This window comes from Dama dama, chromosome 6 (genome assembly GCF_033118175.1).
Source record: "Dama dama isolate Ldn47 chromosome 6, ASM3311817v1, whole genome shotgun sequence".
Taxonomy (NCBI): domain Eukaryota; kingdom Metazoa; phylum Chordata; class Mammalia; order Artiodactyla; family Cervidae; genus Dama; species Dama dama.
This window is the reverse complement of record NC_083686.1, coordinates 19,599,112-19,617,580: the sequence shown is the minus strand read 5'-3', so window position 1 is coordinate 19,617,580 and position 18,469 is coordinate 19,599,112.

The following is an 18,469-nucleotide window of genomic DNA, read 5'->3' as shown; positions in this document are numbered from 1 at the left end:
ATTGCACAGAGTCGGACACGACTGAAGCGAGGCAGCAGCAGCAGCAGCAGGATGTGTAGAATAGAGAACAGGGCCATGCTTAGGATGAATCTCAAGGTTTGTTTATTTGTTTAATATTTGTTTATTTATCTATTTGGCTATGCTGGGTCTTAGCTGAGGCATGTGGGATCTAGTTCCCTGACCAGGGATGGAACCTGGGCCTGCTCCATTGGGCGCTCGAAGTTTTAGCCACTAAGACCATCAGGGAAGTCTTTAGGGTTTTTGTTTTTTGTTGTTTCCTTTTTTTTTTTTTTTTAATCTTTTTACCCACAGCTTTATTGAGATATAATTGGCATACAACACTATGTAAGTTTAAGGTGTATAGTTTGTCCATTTTTTTTCTTAAGTGGTGTGAAACAAGATGGCAGCTACAGACGGAGGAATAGGATTGTGGGAGAAGGAGTTAGAAGAGGCACTGCAAGGGAGGAGAGAACAAGTTGGGACAAGTAGAATTTTCTGGCCAGTTAGAAAGAGCCCATCTGTTTGTGTATTTATTCCTCCATCTTATTCCCAAAAGATTTAAGTTGTAAACATGTCCAATGGGTCAGAGCTAACAGTTAAAGATGGTAGAAGTGGGTAAGACTGCCCAAGAAAAGGAAAGAGAGTGAGAAGAGAAGAGCATCAGAAGGCTTGACACTATTAAGAACAGAATAGAGGGACTTCCCTTGTGGTTCAGTGGCTAAGACTCCATATTCCCAATGCAGAGAGCCTGAGTTCAAGCCCTGATCAGGGAACTAGATCCTGCATGTCACAACTAAGACCCAGCATGGGCAAATAAATAATTCAATAAATATAAATGTAATAAAAAAATTTTTAGTAGAATAGAGAGGTGGGTCACCAAACAGGAGCAGTGGTATTCTGAAAGCCAAGAGAAAAAATTACAAGAATGTCTTGTGCCTCAAAGAAGTTGAACAAGAGTCAACTTGGACAGTTAGGAGATGATAAGTGATCTTGCTGATAGTGGTAGAGGTGGAGGAAGAAGACATTGCTTTAAGCCAAGTGGGGGGAAAAGTGGAAACAGTGACAGGTTTTATTTTCTTGGGCTCCAAAATCACTGCAGACGGTAACTGCAGCCATGAAATTAAAAAATGTTTGCCTCTTGGAAGAAAAGTTATGACAGCGTATTAGAAAGCAGAGACATCAGTTTGATGACATAAAGTCAAAGCTATGGTTTTTCCAGGAGTCATGTACAGATGTGAGAGTTGAACCATAAAGAAGGCTGAGGGCTGAAGAATTGATGCTTTCTAATTGTGGCGCTGGAGAAGACTCTCAAGAGTCCTTTGGACAGCAAGGAGATCAAACCAGTCAATCCTAAAGGAAATCAGTCCTGAATATTCATTGGAAGAACTGATGCTGAAGCTGAAACTCCAATACTTTGGGCATCTGGTGTGAAGAGCCGACTCATTGGAAAAGACCTTGATGCTGGGAATGATTGAGGGTAGAAGGAGAAGACTGAGGATGCAATGATTGGATGGTATCACCGACTCAATGGACATGAGTTTGAGCAAACTGTGGGAGATAGTGAAGGACAGGGAAGCCTGGTGTGCTACACTCCATGGGGTTGCAAAGAGTCCGACACAACTTAGCAACTGAACAACAACAACAAGTGAATGGGAGATGGAAGCAGGAAGAATGAAGTTAGACTGTTCTTTCAAAGAATTTAGATAGGGAATGAGAGAAGGCAACAGCTAGAAGAAGCATGGTCCAGGAAAGGCCTCATTTGTTAATACAGGGAGAACTTTCACATGTTTGTAGGCTAATGGAGAGAAGAGGTGGAAAATTTTGTGGAGAGGGCAGTTTTTGAGAGAGCAAGACCTGAAGGAGCACGAAGGGTTGGAATCCAATGTGGCAGTAGAGAAGTGAGCCTTGGATTAGAGGAATGTAATCTTTCTCTTGGGGAAAGTAGGGGTGTGGATGTAGACATGGAACTTAGTCTCCTTCTGAGGCTCGCCTCTGTGCCAGTCCCTTAAATGCTGTGTACCTCAGGGTTCTAACTTCAGTCCTCTTTTTAACTTGACACATTCATTCACACCCTTGGATTACTTTTGCTTTGATCACTGCCAAATCCACTTCCAAAGTATTCATCTCTCTCCACCGTTAGATTTGTCTAATAGAGGTTCAAGCATATGGTGTCCAGCACTAAATTCATTCTTTCCTAGCAGATTCCTCCTCCTATATTTCTAGTCTTGCTGGGCAGCTCTGCCAAACCATTCAAGCTGGAAACTGGGAGTCACTCTCCATTTTTCCCTCTTCTATACCTTCACATCTGTTCTTTGCCACCAAGTTCCATCATTTCTGTCTTGTGAGTATATCTCGAATCCGCTTCCTTGTGTCAGAACCACATCTCATCATGGCCCCCATTACTTCTCATCAGGGTCATTGAAAAATGCCCCCTAACTCATCTCCCAGACTTCAGCCTTGTTCCTCTCGAAACCAGCCTCCACCTTACTACTCAGGAGATTGTTCCTAAAAGCAAATATGATCATGTCACTCCCTTGCTTCAAATCATTGGGTGGCAACTGATTACTTTCATCTTAAAGTTCATAGTCCTCAGACTGGCATTCACAGCCCTCCTGGTAGGGCTTTTCCATGACTATCTCCTCTTCCCCACCCCCTGGGTGCTCCACCCACCCTGAACTTCACACAGCTCTCCAGTCTCACCAAGGTCTCTGTTCGCATCTCCTGTCCCCTCTCCCTCGAACCCACTTATCTCCATTTTTTAGCCATATCACCTCTTCTGCATTCCTCCTTGAAGCTTCCTCAATGCCCAGGCTAGTTTACATCCCTTTAACAAACTACTCGCCAGGCTGAACTGGAATCTTCTTTTACTTATCCGTCTCTGCCATTGTACTTCTTCAGTACAGGGACTCTTTTCATCTCTGCCCTTACAGTGTATGATGCCTAGACATAGTAGACTCTCAATAACCATTTGATTAGTTATGAAGAGAGAGGGTCAGAAGGTTGAAGGAGTTTATAAGCCCAATGGACTCTCTGTATGAAGCACTCAGGGACATAAGAAAGTGGAAGGTGGTGGAGGACAGGATTAAAGGTCTGAAATGACTGCTGTGTGGAAGGCTGACCAGGGAAAAGAAGGCACTTTAAGGGACAGTTCTGTCCTATATTCCTTCAGTGCTAAATATTGATGTCACAAATGTTTTATACTCATTAGAAAATACTAATACCAACCAAAGCTTAATCATGAAATCAAATAGAGCTGGACAGGACTGTAGAGATCATCTTTTTGTTTTAATTTTTGATGGAGTACAGTTGCTTTATAATGTTATGTTAGTTTCTTTTTTTAACTTTTCCTTTGTACTGGGGGACTGCCGATTAACAAACAATATTGTGACAGTTACAGGTGAGCCACAAAAGGACCCTGCCATGTATACCACATGTATCCATTTTCCCCCAAAGTCCCCTCCCATCCTGGCCACCACACAACAATAATGTTGTGTTATTAATAGCTTCTTGGCAAAGGAAATGGCAACCTACTCCAGTATTCTTGCCTGGAGAATTCCATGGACAGAGGAGCCTGGTGGGCTGCGGTCTGTGGGATCACAAAGAGTTGGACACGACTGAGTGCATAACACATTAATAGCTTCTACTGTACAGCAAAGTGAATTAGCTATGGTGGCTCAGAGGTTAAAGCGTCTGCCTGTAATGCGGGAGACCCGGGTTCGATCCCTGGGTTGGGAAGATTCCCTGGAGAAGGAAATGGCAACCCACTCCAGTGTTCTTGCCTGGAGAACCCCATGGACGGAGGAGCCTGGTGGGCTACAGTCCGTGGACTCGCAAAGCGTCGGACACGACTGAGCGACTTCACTTTCACTTTCGTATGTGAGTGCCTATGTGCTAAGTTGCTTCAGTTGTGTCCAATTCTGTTCGAACCTGTGGACTGTAGCTCGCCAGGCTCCTGTGTCCATGGGATTCTCCAGGCAGGAATACTGGAGTGGGTTGCCATTTCCTTCTCCAGGGGATCTTTCCGACCCAGGGACCAAACCTGTCTCTTACGTCTCCTGCATTGGCAGGCAGGCTGTCCACCACTAGTGCCGCCTGGGAAGCCCGTATGTACACATGTATCCCCTTTTTGCAGATTTCCTTCCCACTGAGGTCACCACAGAGCGTTGAGTCGAGTTCCCTGTGCTGTACAGTAGGTTCTCATTCCAGTACTTAGCCACTCAGTCGTGTCTGACTCTTTGCGACCCCGTGGACTGTAGCCCACCAGCTTCCTCTGTCCATGGGGATTCTCCAGGCAAGAATACTTGCCATGCCCTCCTCCAGGGGATCTTCCCAACCCAGAGATCAAACCCAGGTCTCCCGCATTGCAGGCAGATTCTTTACCCTCTCAGTCACCAATGAAGCCCAAGAATACTGGAGCTTTGCAACCCCATGGACCGTAGCCTGCCAGGCTCCTCTGTCCATGGAATTTTTTCATGCAAGAACATTAGCATAGGTTGCCATTTCTCTCTCCAGGGGATCTTCCTGACGCAGGGATCAAACCTGTGTCTCTTGCGTCTCCTGTATTGGCCGGTGGATTCTTTACCGCTGCGCCACCTTGGAAGCCCATTTTATACATAGTAATGTATATATATCAATCCCAATCTCCCAATTCACCCCACCACCACCTTTTCCCCACTAGGTGTCCATGCGTTTGCTCTCTATGTTTGTGTCTCTGTTTCTTCTTGTAGAGCTCATCTTACCCAATCCCTTCATTCTTCACACAAGGAAACAGACCCAGACAAGTCATTTTCTTAAGTTGTGAGCACTTCAATCCTAGAAACAGCACTACAGCCTCATGTGTCAGTTATTTTATTGCCTCATGTTGCCACTTGCTTTGTTTCACATTTTTCTGATTTCCTAATTTATGTACTCTAAAAGAGACACTTTGGGAAAGCTAGGGGAATATGTTCCAGTGATGAGAACAGAGTAACTGAAAGATTATGTATTCTCTTAATTCCCTTGATGTTTCTTAGGAAATCATTTTCTAGAGAATACAATTGGATTTTTCAGGTAATACCAAGAATTTCAAGTTTTACTGTCTCCCAAATCATTAGTAATAAGCTCTTCTCTCCCAAAAAGTTTTTATTTCAAGCATCATTTTCTGCAAATGGAAAAGTTAATCAGGAGCATGCCTATTCAAGTCTTCTTAGGTCATTTTCAGGTTCCTTTCATGCTTCTAAAGTAAATTAATCGGATTCCACATAATTAGATATAGTTAAGGTATTCTGGATAATCATGTGTGTGCTTGCTTGCTAAATCTCTTCAGTCACGTCTGACTCTTTGCAACCCCATGGAGTGTAGCCCGCCAGCCTCCTCTCTTCATGGGATTCTCCAGGCAAGAATACTGGAGTGGGTTGCCATGTCCCACTCCCTGAATAATCATAACACCTTGCAAATTTTCCCCGAAGAATGAGACTTATAATAAACAGAAGAAATCTTAGCAATTATTTTTTATACAAATACATCAGTGAATAATAATGAATAAAATTTTTATCTTAATCAAAAAAAAAAAGAAGACCGCATAGTTTATCAGAGACTAAAAGCTGAATTCTTTTAATCGATTAACATTTTACATATAGCTTCACAGAGGCCACCGAAAAGATGTTTGTTTAGATAGTCCAATCCCCAGTCATATTCAATTCAGTCACTAAGTCGTGTCCAACTCTTTGTGACTCCATGGAGTGCAGCACGCCAGGCCTCCCTGTCCATCACCAACTCTCTGAGTTTACTCAAACTCATGTCCATTGAATCAGTGATGCCATCCAACCATCTCATCCTCTGTCATCCCCTTCTCCTCCCATCTTCAATCTTTCCCAGCATCAGGGTCTTTTCCAAGGAGTCAGTTTTTCACATCAGGTGGCCAAAGGATTGCAGTTTCAGCTTCAGCATCAGTCCTTCCAGTGAATATTCAGGACTGATTTGCTTGAGGATGGACTGGTTGGCTCTCCTTGGAGTTCAAGGGACTCTCAAGGGTCTTTTCCAACATCACAGGTCAAAAGCGTCAATTCTTCGGTGCTCAGCTTTCTTTATAGTCCAACTCTCACATCCATACATGACTACTGGAAAAACCATCGCTTTGCCTAGATGGACCTTTGATGGCAAAGTAATGTCTCTGCTTTTTAATATGCTGTCTAGGTTGGTCATAGCTTTTCTTCCAAGGAGCAAGCATCTTTTAATTTCATGGCTGCAGTCACCATCTGTGGTGGTTTTGAAGCCCCTGAAAATAAAGTCTCTCACTGTTTCCACTGTTTCCCTGTCTATTTGCCATGAAGTGATGGGACCAGATGCCATGATCTTAGTTTTCTGCTGCTGCTGCTGCTAAGTCACTTCAGTCGTGTCTGACTCTGTGCGACCCCATAGATGGCAGCCCACCAGGCTCCCCCGTCCCTGGGATTCTCCAGGCAAGAACACTGGAGTGGGTTGCCATTTCGTTCTCCAGTGCATGAAAGTGAAAAGTGAAACTGAAGTCTCTCAGTTGTGTCCGACCCTTAGCGACCCTATTGACTGCAGCCTACCAGACTCCTCCATCCATGGGATTTTCCAGGCAAGAGTACTGGAGTGGGTTGCCATTGCCTTCTCCATTAGTTTTCTGAATGTTGAGTTTTAAGCCAGCTTTTTCACTCTCCTCTTTCACTTTCCTCAAAAAGCTTTTTAGTTCTTCATTTTCTGCCATAAGGGTGGTGTCATCTGCATATCTGAGGTTATTGATATGTCTCCTGGCAATCTTGATTCCAGCTTGTGCTTCTTCCAGCCCAGCGTTTCTCATGATGTACTCTGCATATAAGTTAAATAAGTAGGATGACAATTTACAGCCTTAATGTACTCCTTTCCCAGTTTGGAAGCTGTCTGTTGTTCCATGTCCAGTTCTAACTGTTGCTTCTTGACCTGCATACAGATTTCTCAGGAGGCAGGTCAGGTGGTCTGGTATTCCCATCTCTTGAAGAATTTTCCACAGTTTGTTGTGATCTACACAGTCAAAGGCTTTGGCGTAGTCAATAAATCAGAAGTAGATGTTTTTCTGGAGCTCTCTTGCTTTTTCAGTGATCCAACGGATATTGGCCATTTGATCTCTGATTCCTCTGCCTTTTCTAAATCCAGCTTGAACATCTGGAAGTTAATGGTTCATGCACTGTTGAGAATTTTGAGAATTACTTTGCTAGCGTGTGAGATGAGTGCAACTGTACAGTAGTTTGACCATTCTTTGGCATTGCCTTTCTTTGGAATTGGAATGAAAACTGACCTTTTCCAGTCCTGTGGCCACTGCTGAGTTTTCCAGATTTGCTGACATATTGAGTGCAGCACTTTCACAGCATCTTCTTTGGGGATTTGAAATAGTTCAGCTGGAATTCCATCACCTCCACTAGCTTTGTTTGTAGTGATGCTTCCTAAGGCCCACTTGACTTTACATTCCAGGATATCTGGCTCTAGGTGAGTGATCACACCATTGTGATTATTTGGGTCGTGAAGAACTTTTTTATTTAGTTCTTCTGTGTATTCTTGCTACCTCTTCTTAATATCTTCTGCTTCTGTTATGTCCATACCATTTCTGTCCTTTATTGTGCCCATCTTTGCATGAAATATTCCCTTGTGTCTAATTTTCTTGAAGAGATCTCTAGTCTTTCCCATTCTATTGTTTTCCTCTATTTGCACTGATCACTGAGAAAGGTTTTCTTATCTCTCCTTGCTATCTTTGGAACTCTGCATTCAAATGGGTATATCTTTCCTTTTCTCCTTTGCCTTTCACTTCTTTTCACAGCTATTTGTAAGGCCTCCTTGGACAACCATTTTGCCTTTTTGCATTTCTTTTTCTTGGGAATTGTCTTGATCACTGCCTTCTGTACAATGTCATGAACCTCCATCCATAGTTCATCAGGCACTCTGTCTATCAAATCTAATCCCTTGAATCTATTTGTCACTTCCACTGTATAGTCATAAGGGATTTGATTTAGGTCATACTTGAATGGTCTAGTGGTTTTCCCTACTTTCTTCAATTTAAGTCTGTATTTGGCAATAAGGAGTTCATGATCTGAGCCACAGTCAGCTTCTAGTCTTGTTTTTGCTGACTGTATACAGCTTCTCCATCATTGGCTGCAAAGAATATAATCAATCTGATTTCAGTATTGACCATTTTGTGATGTCCATGTGTAGAATCTTCTGTTGTGTTGTTGGAAGAGGGTGTTTGCTATGACCAGTGCATTCTCTTGGCAGAACTCTATTAGCCTTTGCCCTGCTTCATTCTGTACTCCAAAGCCAAATTTGCCTGTTACTCCAGGTATCTCTTGACTTCCTACTTTTGCATTTCAGTTGCCTATAATGAAAAGGACAAAAAAAAAAAAGAAAAGGACATATTTTGGGGGTGTTAGTTCCAGGAGGTCTTGTAGGGCTTCATAGAATCGTTCAACTTCAGCTTCTTCAGCATTATTGGCTGGGGCATAGGCTTGGGTTGCTGTTATATTTAATAGTTTGCCTTGGAAATGAACACAGATCATTCCGTCATTTTTGAGACTGCACCCAAGTACTGCATTTCAGACTCTTTTGTTGACTATATTAATAATAACCAGTCATATTAATAATGTGTTATAAAAATGACTAGTGCAACTTATATCTGCACACTTATATGTATAAAAACAAAGTATATATATATATATATATATGTATATATATATATATATTTAGTAGTAGTAATGTCAGTTGCTCGGTCATGTCCAACTCTTTGAGACCCCATGGACTGTAGCCCACCAGGCTCCTCTGTCTATGGAATTCTCCAGGCAAGAGTACTGGAGTGGGTTGCCATTCCTTTCTCCAGGGGATCTTCCCAAACCAGGGATGTAATTTTAATATATTCCTTCAGATTCATATGAATATTTCAAGATAACTTGTCTCTTACCATGCATTATGAATAACTACCCATTAGTTCTCCTAGTAAACAGTTGTTCCTTAATAAAAAGACCATTCGTAAATTAAGGAGATGAATAATGAATGGCACTACAATCTTCTATGTAAATGCTAACAATTTTTTTTTTTTAGGAAGCCGCAGCAGTGGTGCTTAAGCTAGTACTTCTTACAGCTGAACCAAAGATGATGATTCAAATGGGAAGGTAAGTTATATTCTAATAAATTCTACTTTTTAATCATTACCAGCTGATAATTGGGCTGGGTTTCCCTGGTGGCTCAGTGGTAAAGAATCCACCTGCCAATATAGGAGATGCAGGTTCAATCCCTGGGTCAAGAAGATCCCCTGGAGAAGGAAATGGCAACCCACTCCAATATTCTTGCCTGGGAAATCCCATTGACAGAGGAGCCTGATGGCCAACAGTCCATGGGGTTCAACTCTTTTGAACTAGCGACTAAACAACAACAACCACAAACTGATAATTATAAGGATAATGACATGGGGGAAAATATTTATCACATGGACTCCTGATTGAATCCTCAGAAATGAGGGTATAAAATTATAAATGGTAAGGATGACATTAAATTCAAGAAAGTGGTTACCTCTACAAAGAGAGGGGAGAAGAAATTGAGAAACGGTATATGGGGACATTAATTGTATCTATAACATTTTGACTGGACAGTAGGGCTACAAATGTTCTTCTTATCTTATTCTCTGTACCTTTTTTGATATACCAAAATATTTCATTAATAAAAAGGGCAATTTCCACTTGAAAATATCTTCAATAAGGTCATTCTACTTTACTTGAGATATTACACAATGTGGCTTGAACCATGTAATGTCCCAAGTAAATATTTTGCTAGTAAAAGAAAAAGTGGGGAATAGTGAAAGTGAAAGTCACTCAGTCATGTCCGACTCTTTGTGACCCCGTGGACTGTAACCTGCCAGGCTCCTCTGTCCATGGAATTCTCCAGGCCAGAATACTGGAGTGGGTAGCCATTCCCTTCTCTAGGAGATCTTCCCAACCCAGGAATCAAAACCAGGTCTCCCACATTGCAAGTAGAAGGCTCTTTATAATCTAAGCCACCAAGGAAACCCAATTTCTTTCTTTTTTTTTTTTTTTAGACTCATCATTGTTTTTTAAAGAGGGGGTTTGTTTTAGCTTACATTTAATGTAAAGACACATTAAATGAATGCACAGTTTTATGAAGATTCTCAAAGGACTCACTCCCACCAACCAGCTGCAACTACCACCTAAGCCAAAGAATAGATCTCTGCCAACTACCCCAGAAACTCCCCACCATGATACCCCATTCTCAACTTCCTGCCTCTCCCCCAAATCAACAACCATTCCAACTTCTGCAGCAGTCATTTATCCTATTTCTTCATCACCTCAGCACCTGAATATGCATCTTCAGGCAAAAGAGCCCAGTCCCACCCATTTTTTAGTCTGGTGTCTTTTAAATCTCTTTAATCCACATATTGCCCTTACATCCCTTTCTTTTCCTTACAATTTATTGTTGAAGAATCTACAGAGTTTCCCATAGTCTGGTTTTGCTGATTGCATATTCAAAATGAAGTTCATCCTGATCAAAGCAGTTGGATCCAGTGACTTGATCCCTTTGGCAAGACTGTAGGTTTCTCATCAGTTTTTGATCTGATGGTGCATAATTCTGCCTTTTGGCATACTAGCACCCATTGATATTCATGGCCTACACCCTAGAGCCATTAATTTATTGGGGGTTGCAAAATAGTGATATTCTAGTTTTGTTTTACTTACTAGCTGGAATGATTTGAAAAAGGGATTCTCTCCTCTATTTGCTTACCTATATCGAACATTTAATTTGAATCTTTTGAGGACCTCTTCCCTGGCCTCCAGATTTGTATACACAACCATTCATTCCATATCTACAGAGGATGTCTAATGGGCATCTCCAACTTAGGCTCAAAGTCAAGCCTCCTCTTGGAGTTGTCCCCACATCACCTCTCCAGGTCCTCAGGTCTAAAACCTCTGTGATCCTTGATTTTTATCTCTTTTACTTCCAAATCTAACCCATCAGCAACTCCTGTTGTCTTTCCCTTCCAAATATATCCACAATCTGACTGCCTCCACCACCATCTCTTGCTTGGGTTACTTGACATCAAGTTAGATTCTTTTTTGTTGTTGTTTTTTATTTTTAAGGGTTGCACTCTTAAAGTTTGATTTAATGACATTTTATCATTATGTAAAACATTTGTATGGCTCCAAAGTCAAATCTACAAAATGAGTTTCCTTCAAGAAGTCTCATTTTTGTTCCTTTCTTCATACTACTCTCTCTCCCTCTATGTAGGTAACTATTTTGACTAAGTTTTTAGTTTATCATTTTCTTTTTTTTCTTTTCTATAAGAGATGCATCCATATATTTGCATTTCCTTTATGGTAGCACACGAGAATGACAGATAAATGGTAGTATATTATAAGCACTTTTCTCCACCTTGCATTTGTCAGTTAACAGTATATCCTAAAAAAAAAAAAAAAAACAAAAAAAAAACAGTATATCCTAGACATCAGGTATTCAAGTTTTTTAATATTTAAGGACATTTCTGAATGCTATTCACTAAGCATACTAAACATAAACTTAAAATCACATCCAATATCAATTTATTTCAAATCACACATGTAACTTTTGAAGAGATGATAGAATTAGAAATTCTTTTCCTATAAAGACTCTCCCCAATTTAAAAATAAAAATAAGTATTTTTTAAGTCACTAAGTCGTGTCTGACTCTTTGTGACCCCATGGACTACCAGGCTTCTCTGTCCATGGCATTCTCCAGACAAGAATACTAGAGTGAGTTGCCATTTCCTTCTGCAGGGGATTTTCCTGATCCAGGGATTGAACCCATATCTCCTGCTTGGCAGGCGGATTCTTTACCACTGAGCCACCTGGGAAGCCCTAGTGAATATTATGCATGTCAACTAATACTATCATTAAAAATATTTGTAGTATATTGTATTCATGATATGATATGAAGGATTTGTTTTGAAGGGGTGCATATTTTAAATTTTCTACCTCTGGGATTATCTTTTCTACATGTTTTGAGATTCCTCATTCTCATATATATTCAATTTAGCATTTGAACATGTCTGTTGCCTATTAACCATTTGGATATAGGGTGTTCAAAAATGACTAGATTAAAGCCTAGGCACCAAGCAACTATTTTGCTTGCTATATCCCTACATTTTCTGGATTGCTGGGCAATAAAGATGGTGACACTCTCCAAAAATCTTATATCCTCCTAAAATGTCTGAGAAGGTACAAAAGGTACCTAGAAAGCTAAGTGGTCTGAAAAAGGTACACTTTGGATTACTATGGGGAAGTTTAATTCCCCTACCCCCCCCAAACTCATGTTTTCCAGAATATTTAATCTTTGCAGTTTATGACTTTTAAATTCTAATCTGTCATGATAGAAAGCCAAGAACTGCCAAAATTAAGCATGTCTACCTAAAAATATAAGAATACTAAAAATCGGTGAACAAATAGAATTTTCTGTTTGATCAGAATCTAGATGTAACCTTGGAATGTGAGTGACTTCCATCAAAGGCATGTCAAATATACATATATATGATTAGATTATTAGACTTTTCTCTGTTGTAATTTATTTTTCTTGATGCAATGTTAAATACATATTCACATTTTAGAGAGCTTTTAGCTAACATAATTTAATTCTTCAAATGTATGAAAGATTTTCTAATTATTCTGATTAAGAAAAGTTACCTACATAGTTTTTATACTATTAATGAAAGCTTGAAAACAAAATTCAATTCTCTGCATCAGTACTTAATTTCTTTAATATTATATGTAAATGAATGTATTCTTTTCAAAGCTTTGTTTACCATACTCTCCTTATTGATGGAATCACTTACCTTTGTGCCTCAGACAATACCTTAGATATTTTAACACCATCTGCATTTCTTAAAAATGTAAGTAATTTCTTATTCTACTTTGACTTTTTCAATTACTGAAATTATAAGGTCTGATTTATAGTTTATTAGTAGTAATGTCCCTAGCCAAGAGCAGATCAGCCATCTGTCCATATAGCAGAGCCATTAATGACCTTCAGAGTTTTCTCACCCTCACCCTTCACCTATCTCCTGCCTCCACGCTTCGCCCAACTCTAAAGCGAGATCTGCAAAGACAATCAACCCAGATCTATCAGAATCTCTCTTTATGTTTCTTTTGTCCTTTCAAAGTAAAAAAATTAAGCTTTAGGATCAATAATATTTAGTATGCTTTCTCAGTAGCATATGTATTTAATTTTCGAATACATGTAAGACACTTCTGGCAGAAAATGTGAATCAATTACAAGAATTAAAAAAAATTTTTTAATCAAGACATACTACCTTTTTTGTTGTTTTAGTCACTAAGTCGTATCTGACTCTTTTTCAACCCCATCTGCTGTAACCCACCAGGCTCCTCTTGTCCATGGAATTCTCCAGGCAAGAATACTGGAGTGGGTTGCCATTTCCTTCTCCAGGGGATCTTCCCGACTCAGGAATCAAACTCGAATCTCCTGAAACTGCAGATAGATTCTTTTATCACTGAGCCCTACACTACCTTTAGGGAAGGTTTTATGTAAAAGTTACCAACAAATATAAAATATAAATAGAGTAATTATGTGTATGTACTTATGTAGATACATGAGATTTTATAAATTTCTTAAAAGGTAATTAACATTCTTTAATAGCTATCATCTGTTACTGATGATTACCCAGCATTTAATAACTGCAGTCCATGGGGTTGAGAAGAGTCAGACATGACTGAGCAACTAAGCAACAACAACAAAAATAAGATTGTGAAAGGCAGTCTCAGAGACAGACGAGGGATAAGCCCTTATTCTAGTAATTTTATGATCCAGGTAGTATGCTTGTTTCTTATTTTAAAAAGTAGATAAATGCTAATCTTCAATTTTATTCACAAATATATAATTTAGGATAAATATTTTAACAAAGAAATATTAATGGAAAAATCAGTCAAGTATACTATAATTATTAATAGATATTCTCCAGTCATATTCATGAATCATGCATAGATTTTATTTGCTTAGTTTACCAACTTGTTTTAACACAACTCAAATCATAACCACATAGAATCAAGGAGTAGAAGGCCTAATATTGTAATTCACTCTACCTTTATGCATAAACTGTTAGCACCTACATGATAAACACTGTTAGCAGTTTAACAGAATAGGACTTTTTTCCCCTCTCTGCCATTATGGAAAAACATCCCAACTTTACCAACTTCTCAAAACCAGGTAACACAAAATTGCTCAACTGCATGATTTTTACCACTGCTTCTGGGATGATACAACATTAAGTACAAACAGCTGTCAGAATTCCTTCTTGAAGCTTTGAAATGTCATTTAACAACCCTATAGGGTTAACATTTGGGTGGGTTTGTTTCGTTATCATTGAATGGATTTTGAAAGTAAGCCAGGAGGGGGAAATGAAAAGCTTATTTAGAGAATATCATAGACCCCTATCTTTCCTTGTCTGCCAGAGGTAACATCTGTGGGTTCCCTCAAGTCCGGAGAAATATCAGCACCAAAGAATCAAGGTACACCTGCAGTCTCATGATATGAGATATGAGCAGTTTTCAGTATACTGCATCTTTAAAATAGAAACATACCTTCCACCAAAAACCTAGAACTGTTCTGTTTTCTCTTATTGCAAGTTTCTACCAGACTTGGCTTCAAATTAACACTTGTTTTGTAATTTTCTGGTTGAAATTATCTATACAGTTTAAATATTTCCATTGATTTCTCCAGGTTAGTGAGACTTTTCTGAAAAATCCTTTGATGTCACAAGAACATTTTTCTCCTTCAAATGCAGTTGCTGCAGATTTTCAACAAGTATTAGGAGAGTATATGGTATGTAACCTCCAACTGTATTCCTAAACATTGTCAGGGGGACTTCCCCCGGTGGTCCACTGGGTGGGACTCCAGCCTCCACTGCAGGGGGCCCAGATTCAATCCCTGATCAGAGAGCTATGATTCTCCAAGCCATGCGGCGTGGCCAAAAAAAAAAAAAAACCTTGACAGTATCACTTTTGACAAATCAGTTAGGAATTATCAGTTTAAAAGCTGTTAAGATGAATGAGAACTAAGAACTTTTATCTTTATATAAATGGTAAGGAAAGATAATGGTAAGGAAAGATGGTATACCTTACCTATAATGGTAAGGAAAGAGATCCATGATATATTGGTAAGTGAATAAAGCAAGATAGAGAAAATATATATGGCATACTATTATTTACCTACTATCTCTTATATACAACCATTTTAAGAAAGAGGAATAAATACAAATATATATTTTGCTTATAGTGAAAAAGGGGAGGATGGAGAGACAAGGGAAGGATAAACTGAAAACATGCCTGTGTAGGGATGGGGATGAGAATAGAAACTAGACCTCTGTGAATGAAATCTGTCTTGCAAATTTGACTTGGAACCACATAAACATTTTATGCAGTTTTAAAAATTGTAAAATATTAAAAAATAAAAATAAAAAAATAAAAATTGTAAAATATTTACACCATCATTCTGTACATATTTTACATAAATATAAATTATTAAATATTTTAAAAGTAGGCCCTCAGCAGAAATTAACATTGTAAATTAACTGTACTTCAGTAAAATTTGTTTTAAAAAGGAGTCCTGGGACTTCCCTGGCAGTGCAGTGATTAAGATTCCACACGTCCACTGCAGAGGTGTGGGTTCGATCCCTGGTCTGGGACCTAAAATATCACATAGCACATGGCACAGCCAAATATTAAAAAAAAAAAGAAAAAGTAGTCCCTAATAATTGAAATTAAACAGTGACAAGAAGACAAATGATGTGTGATTCAGCTTACATGAGGTACATAGAGTAGTCAGATTTAGAGACAGAAAGTAGAAGGTTGGTTGCCAGAGCCTGGGTGGAAGGGAGCAGGAAGAATTGTGTTTAATGGATACAGAGTTTCAGTTTAGGAAAGTAAAAGAAATCCTGGAGATAGATGGTGGTGACAGTTGTACAGCAATCTGAATATACTTACTGCCCTGAACCATACAGTTAAAATGGTTAAAATTGTACATTTTATAAATTTTTTTCTTTTCTTGAAGTATAGTTGCTGTACATTATTGTATAAATTACTGTGATACAAGATAGTGATTCACAATTTTTAAAGGTTATATACTCCATTTATAGTTATTATAAAATATTGGCTGTATTTCCTATGTTGTACAATATATCCTTGTAGCTTATTTTATACTTAATAATTTGTACCTTTTAATCTCCTACACCTACCTCCCCCTCCTGCCTTTCCTGTCTGTCCCCACTGGGAGCCACTAGTTTGTGCCTTATATCTGTTAGTCTGCCTCTTCTTTGCTATATGCACTAGTTTGCTGTATTTTTTAAATTCCACATGTAAGTGATATCATATAGGATTTCTCTTTCTCTAGCTGGCTTATTTCACTTAGCATATTGCGCTCCAAGTCCATTCATGCTGCTGCAAGCGGCAATATTTTATTCTTTTTTAAAAATTGTATTTATTTATTTTTGGCTGTGCAGGGTCCTCGCTGCTGCACAAGGGCTTTCTCGTAGCCGTGTGCAGGGGCTACTCTTGCTTGTGGTGCACGGACTAATTGCAGTGGCTTCTCTTGTTGCAGATCAAGGGCTCTAGTGCGCACGAACTTCAGTCATTGCAACACGAGGCTCAGTAATTCCAGCTCACGGGCCCTCGAGCGTGGGCTCAGTAGTTGTGGCACAGGGGCTTAGTTGCGGTGTGGCATGTGGGATTCTTCCTGGATCAGGGACTGAACCTGTGTCCCCTGAATTGGCAGGCAGACTTCTAACCACTGGACCACCAAGGAAGCCCCATGGTTTTGTTTTTAAGAAAAAACAAGGCCATAGCTTTTAGAGATACAAACTCAAGCATTTACAGATTAAAATAATAGACTGCCTAGGATTTCCTTTAAAATAACACATTTGGGGAAGGGGTAATCAGCAGTAGGGGCTTCCCTGGTGTCTCAGACAGTAAAGAGCCTGCCTGTAGTATGGGAAACCTGGGTTTGATCCCTGAGCTGAGAAGATCCCTTGGACAAGGGAATGGCTACCCACTTCAGTCTTCTTGCCTGGCGAATCCCAACAGAGGAGCCTGGTGGGCTGCAGTCCATGGGGTCGCAAAGAGTTGCTCAGATGCAACTAAGCAACTAACACTTTTGACTTTTCAATCAGTAGTAAAGAAAGTGAAGTTGCTCAGTCATGTCTGACTCTTTGCGACCCCATGGACTACAGCCCACCAGGCTCCTCCATCCATGGAATTTTCTGGGCAACAATACTGGAATGGGTTGCTATTTCCTTCTCCAGGGGATCTTCCTACCTAAGGATCAAACCCGGGTCTCCCACACTGCAGGCAGACGCTTTACCATCTGAGCCACCAGGAAATACCACCAGGGAATCAATAGTAACACAGATAGAAATAAGATTGGCCATGTGTTGATAACTGCTGAAACTAGGTGATGAGTACACTAAACAGTGGGTACACTCTTTCTGTATATGTTTGAACTTTTCCATAATTAAAAAAAAAAAAAAATTGGCCACACCTTGCGGCTTTGTGGGATCTTAGTTCCCCAACCAGGGATCAAACCCTCGCCTCCTGCAGTGGAAGCTCAGACCACCAGGGAATCACTGGACCACCAGGGAATTCCTCATAATAAAATGTTTTAACTATGCCTGCATTCGTTTTCTGTTCATGTGTAACAAATCACCACAAGTTAGCAGCCCAAAACAGCACACATGTATTACCTCACTGTTTCTGTGGGTCAGGAATGGTTTAACTGGGACTTTCTGCTCAGGGTCTCACCATGCTTCAGTCAGTCTGTCAGCCCAGCTGTGTTCTCATCTGTTAGCGCCGGGGAAGAATCTGCCTCCGGCCTCATTCAGGTTGCTGCAGAATTGATTTCCTAAGAACTGCGTGAGGGCTGCAGCTTTTTGCTGGCTGTTGGCTGGAGGACACCCTCGGTCCTAAGGCTGACAGCAGTTCTTTATCACCAGGGCATCCTCAGCACACATGCTTGCTTCAAGGCCAGCAGAGGAATCTCTCATTGCAGTCTGCTGAATGTGACATAATATGATAATCACAGGAGTGACATCCGTCACCTTTTCTTCCATTCAGTAAGGGCAAATCACACTGAAGGGAGGGGATGTTACAAAGACATGATTCAGTGGGGGTCCCCATAGCGTGTGTCCACCACAATGCCTGAAAAAATAATGAAGGATAGATATATCAAATTTACATACTTTTCTATGGAGAATTCTGCAGTATTCATCACAGCCAAAATCTATTATTAACATGCTCCCTGAAAACCAGTTACCCTGCGAAAATATGCACATGTTAAGCAGTTAACACAACTGACATCAAAGAAATTTCTGTTTAACATTTATAAACTAACCCAATGAGCTTTAAATCTGTAAAAAATTTTTATGAAAGTTGTTGACTTTTTAATGCTATAATTAACAAAA